Here is a 6,350-nt window from a genome sequence, read left to right on the forward strand (position 1 = left end):
CAGCAGATAAGTTTTTCCATTATAGCTGAACATGCCAAACCATTTATTCAGATAGTAGATCTCTTTGCATAATTGATGCTGAATAACAAAAACGTCCTTCTCCAAGCTGCAAAAAATATCTAGGTTTCACTCATTATTTTTTGTTCCAGTTTCTTATCTGGATAACAACATGGATATTCTTTAGAATAGGACCTTTCAGAATTATGCTGAAAGGACATATAGTTTTTGTTTTCATTGCTCTTAGGTTTTTTCCCCTCCTAGTTTTTCTTACCTTTAGGCATCTTTTAATATAAATTTTAGCTTATTTTCTCCCACTACCTATCTCTCATATAACATGAAGGATCTGTAAAAAGGCCAAAAAAGGGCAAAGTAAATGTGAAAGGGTAATTTTTCATCCAACTGTCGAAGTGACAGTGTTTAGTACTGTAGCATTCTATGAGCACCTGAGCAAATTCTTTCCTTGCACAAATGGCAAACCCATGGAATTGTGCTCAGTAAAGTTCTGAGAATGTTTGGGATCCGAAGTCACTCACTGAGCTGTAACATTCTTATACACTTATTTGTGTTTTGATGGAGACAGGAGAGGATTGAAAGGATTTTGGGGAGACGGCTTTGGCATCAGAAAATTGCATTGCAGAGAGAAACGGAGGTTTTATTTTTCTATTGCCAAAAGAAGAAGCAAGTACACTTAATCACTCTCTTTTTTTAAGGATTTATCATAGTGCTTGTTGCTTGTCAACCTATGTTATAATAATTTAAACAAATATTAATACTGTTATCTCAAACCCCCATGCTTAGTTATGAAAATAATTCTTATCAGGGCCCTGAAATGTCTAGTGTAAAAATATTTACCATTCTGGCTTCCTTATTTCTTCAGCATTGAAAACTCAGGAATTAATCTTTTGGTCTGTGGTGTGTTGCAGAGCTGTCTGCTGGAGTGCCCAGGTTCAATGGTATGGATTTTGAGCCTTATAATTTGTCACGACTGGCACACCTTTCACATAGAGTCTCATTTGTGATTTGTGTGAAATGTAAAGTATTTGTGCTGTCATATGGAGAGTGTGAGAGAGAAAAACAAAGGTGGCTCAAAGAAGAATTTTACATTAAACAAAGCCTTTATCTGCACCTCTTTTGTAAGGATATAGATCACAGTAGTATTGAAGAGTAATATTTCAATGCCCCTGCTTACTGTTGTTAGTATAAGAGCCTGTGCTGTTCAACTGGAAAGTGAGCAATAAATATTCACCTAAAAATGAGCAATAAATACCAACCTAAATACCTCCTAAAAGGAGCTTGTGAGCCACCCTGGCAGAGCCTGGCTTTCTTACAGGAAGTATAAAATACTTCACTTTCATTCTATCCAGATTTCATTCTATCCAGCATCTATCCAAGGCACAAAACTACTTTTATAATTAGAAACACAGCAGCAAAACTGCTGCAAAATTTAACCTCTTTTATAAGGCACTTCATTATCATCTGTATGGAGAAAAAGAACAAAGCAAACCTGAACGTGTTCTGTATCAAGGGTACAGAAATAAGTCAAGCTGTGCTTTAAAGCCAGCCTTGCAGTGGCTGAGTGAGAACTTCCACAAGTTCTGCCATGACCTGGAGAACAATTCCATGGGGAAGCTGGTGGCACTTGTGTTACTGAGCTGTGTGTGCCTTGAAAAATCTGGGGAATGAGAATGGGTTTAAAGATTATTGATGGTTGTGTAAAAATTACCACTTTTACATGAGAGAATTTTGAAGTGGGGACGCTTCCCTGAGACTCAGTCTTGCAGTCTGTGGAGGTTTTAGCAGTGACTCATGGAGGCTCTTTGAGGAATGTACAAAGCCAGAGAATCTCAAAAAACCTTCCTGCCTGCTTTGGTGCTTTGGCAAAAATTTGCCTTCACCAGTATTTTTATCAAAGCACTGAATAAAACCCATCATGATTATGGCAGGATTTTAATGAAAAGTACAGGATTTGGGAGTGACATGCAGTATCTAAGCTATGTGCACAATAAAAGCAGAAGTAGTGACTGTCCTCATTCACTTGCAATATATGGGAGCTGACAAACTCCAGATACTAAATTTTTTTCTATAAGGATTTGGAAAAATATGCACAATCTGTATTCAAGTTTGGGCCAATATTCCCAAGTAATTTTTTTCTGTCTGTTAGCATTAAGAATTCATTTTATACAGCATAATATCTTCCAGAGACACAGTGAGTTTTTCAGACAACACCAACATATTCTGGAGTTGCTGATTATATTTCTCCTGTTTTGCTCAAGTACCCAGGAGTTATTTTGGTATGCTATTTCTGAGTGACTGAATATTAGAGTATTTTACTGTGTAAAATACTTCATAAGTTATTATACTTGATGTAAACAGTCTCTAACTTGTTTTATGGTTTTCACAAAACACCTTAAAAATTCCTTCTAGCTCTATAGAAGTTTTTTTTTTTCTCCCTTTTTGCTTGGAAATTTATATTTTCTGTTTGTTGTCCAAAGAAAGAAAACTTTTATGAGAAGATAACTGTTTTGTATATGAAAGTTGTAGTACATCTGAGCCATTTCAGATGTTGATTTATCTTGGGGAATAAACAAAAAATATCTTTTGAGTTGCTGGGAGAATAAAACTTTAGATAACTCTATTTAAGTTTCTAGTGAAAAACTGAAAGTACAAATACTTCCTGAGAATGTAGTTTTAAATTACAATTTTATACATTGGTAAGTAGTTATTTTTATGCACAGAAGAATGCAGATATACATCTTTCTCCAGGTACAGCTACAGCAGCAAGCTGGCAAACCACAGAATAGTAACACCAAAGCCAACTGAAATAATCATTAAGAAAATGCCCTCTAAAATTACTGGCTACTCTGTGTAATCAATGCCAGTGTGCAGTCTCAGGATGACACCTAAAGCCTTGGTTAATAAATGTAATCTGATTAATCCTCTTAATGCAAAGTATGTGCACTGCCAGCCTGTGACAGAAGTGCACATGTCTTTGGAGACTTGTAGATCGTTGTGTTTGGCTTTTAGTAAATAAAATATGTTGCATAGCAAAGTATGGGCTGAAAAAAACTTAATGGAAAATGAATCTGTTCAGTCAGTCTCTACCAACATAATTTTCAGCTGTGTATTCACTGTTTTATCCCAGGGTGATGCCACCCTGGTGGAGGGCACTGTTGTGGTAATTAGTCACCACATGTCCAGGGTAATCAGTGTATCACTACGGGGCAACTGCTGCTTCAAAACTATTTTTTCCATTATATTTACAAGAAGGCATAATTATCTTTAAAGTTCAGTTTTTGGCATTTAACAATGGAAACTCCCATCTGACATAAAACTGGTTTCCAGTGGTTTCACTTCACAGTGTGCCTGAAATTACAAGTGCAGCATTGCCTTTGTTTTCCAGGGCACACACACGACAGCAGCATTAAGGGAGTGCAATAAGTATCAGGTAATCCATGTTAAGTGCTCTTAACATAAAATTGTGTAATTGGGAAACCAATATAATCTAGTAGAAGCCTAGGTGTTAGGTTTTAGACAAGTTATGGTGGCAGGCTCAGCTTTTTGTTGGAAATCCATCTGAGTTTATTTAGCTGAGCTTTTCTATTTGTCTCTGTGACAATATATAAGGAAAGCTTAGTTTGGTTGCCTTGCTGCTTGTAAGTGGAAGGATAAGCTGCTAAATTTCTCATTTGAGTACTCATGTCTTTGAATTTTGTCAGTCTTTAAACTGGACAGCTTTCTTTAATAATCATTAAAGTGAAGGATATTTCTCTAAGGCTTAGAATAGATGAGCTAATAACTCCTCTATATTAATAGCTACAAAATGAAAGCCAGTTCAAATACCTGATGACAAGGGGCTAGCACTGAGTGGACTTCAAGGTGTTAAGCTGGCTCTGGAACTGCTTAGTAAGAAACTACATGGTATGAATCTTAACTTTTCCAGCAGTTTTGTCAGGGAGTATTTCCAGTCACTTCATATCAGATGCCTTGACACCCTGATCAGTATCAAGAAAATGTTACAATGTCTACCCATCCATGTACCTCCAACCCACAAATGGTAAACTGAGCTGTTTGGTTTTGGTTTTTTTTTTCACTTATCTGTATGTAAGATCAGGCTTGGTATTGTTACTTTCAATGCTGTTCTAGTAAAATGTTAACCCAGTGCATTTTCCCAGCATGGACAGTTCAGGAGTGACGTGGATGTGCATTAGGTTTTTGGAGAGCAGAATGACAACTAACATAGGATATGATTCCTCTACCTATTCCTCTTCAATCCTGCATCAAAGCAAGAAGATAGTGTGTAGAATGTGTTTTGTATTTGTCTTTACTAGTGCTCCAGAAAGTTCAGGCCCATATGAAGCATTATGCCCTTTGCCCGACCTCCTTGGACCTAATACCAATCTACTCAAAGTCTTCTGCTTCATAGGGAAATTCCTGCTTGGTATTTGTACCATTCATTTATCCTGTCGACATGTAAAAGGGCCATGAGAATGCTTTGGGGCATGTCAAGCTAATGAGCTGGGCAGGTAATGGAGAAATCTGTTCCTTAAATGATTAAAAACTCTGCTAAGCAATTGCTGGTTTATGGCTGCTTGGCAGAACACCACACAGCAACAGACATGTAGCTACCTAGCTCATTCTCAACTCTCTTTAATAACCTTCTCTGTGGATTTTTAACCGTTTCCAAGGCAACTGGAAACAGAAACATCTCTGTAAACCAGAGCTTTCTAGAACTCTCCACTTCAAGTGGTACCCATAGTAATTACAGCTTTCTTTTAATCACTGAGTTTTCACCAGATTTTTAAGAGATCTGCAACTAAAATTGTCTCATCAGTGGCTTTGAGACTTTCTTCCCTAAAAATATAAAATGGTCATGGCAAACATTATTTTGACTTCTTGAGGAGATGTGGAAAAATACCATAAGCCTTCCCTTCTGAAATGCTAATTATGAGCAGCCCATCTGCCAGAGCTGTTTCCATAAACTAAGCAGGAGGGGTCCACAATGAAACAATTACAGAAATACAGAGAAACTTCGTTCGCAGCTGTCATTTGAGCAAGGTCTACCATGAGTCTCAGTCTTCAGTGAGACTTCTAGCCAGAGCATGAGACAACAGTACAGAGCAAAGTTTTTTCCCCTCTCTCCTGTGGACATAGGACCACGTTTTTATAGAGCATTCTGAAAAGAAATGTCTTTATTCTGTATTAATCTGTTCAAACAAGAGCCAGCTGCAGCCATTTTAGCAGAAGACAGCTATACACACTGAGTTATTCCCATTAAGGCAATACTTTTGCCCAAACCAGTGCAAGTAAAGTCATTTGTCCCCATAAGCTTGGAAACAGCAAATTTACATTTGTCTAGTTACGAAGGTCTGGATTTACAGGAAATCCAGAATAAATGTGTGAAAATAAATCAGCAAAGACAGCTCTACAAAAATCTGTATGTTAAATCTGTATGTTAAATCTGCAAGGTTATATTTTCTAGATTGCTGTTCTGCTGCACTGATTTATTATACTATAGGTGCAAAATGTTTAAGGCTCTTTCATAGTAACAACCATGGTTTTGTCCTTGAAGAAACTGGAACCTCAAGCCTAAATTAAACCAATTTGAAATATTTCACTTGTATGCTCTCTACTGCTTTTGACTTTCTGTGTGTGACCTTGGTCCAGACAGCTTCTCTCTGTCTGAACTTTAGAGGTATTGAAGGTATTCTTTCAGCATTATCTTTCTAGGAAAAAGGAATTTAGAGTCAAATAAAAAAATAAACCCCCTAAAGCATGATGAAAGAGAATAATAAAGAGATTATAGGTGTATATATATAATATATACATTTGACATATACATATAATACATGTATGCACACATATATGTACTTTAATTAGTAGCCTAGATTCTTAGATTATTAAATTCTTCTGGTATAAGTTTGAATGATCAGGTGATTCATCCTTCAAGATAAAAGCATGTCTGTAATATGACATTCTCAGATCATTCCCTACCATTGGTAAAATCTCTAAACCATGCCTATAAATGGGCAAGCAGAAGTAACAGTAACAGAACTGTGCTATCAGAGTTATGATGCAAAATGTGCTATTTTAGGAGTTGAACAGAGGAGGTGACAGCCAGAGACACCTGTGAAAAGCTGCAGTAAATGGAAATGGGGTCAGTCTGGGAAGCTGTTCAGTTAAACAGGTGGCTTCCTTGGAGTAAGAGGAGTGTCTCTCTCCTCTACCTTTTTTATTTTGGGTGAGGAGCATGGCTCAGTTGCTGAAATAAATTAATCTAGTGTGATTTTAGGTGCTGTAGGCTGTGAGCTGGGCTCCAGAATGATGCAGGTCTCCGTAAGTCCCCTGTAAGG

This window comes from Vidua chalybeata, chromosome 2 (genome assembly GCF_026979565.1).
Source record: "Vidua chalybeata isolate OUT-0048 chromosome 2, bVidCha1 merged haplotype, whole genome shotgun sequence".
In the NCBI taxonomy this organism is placed as follows: domain Eukaryota; kingdom Metazoa; phylum Chordata; class Aves; order Passeriformes; family Viduidae; genus Vidua; species Vidua chalybeata.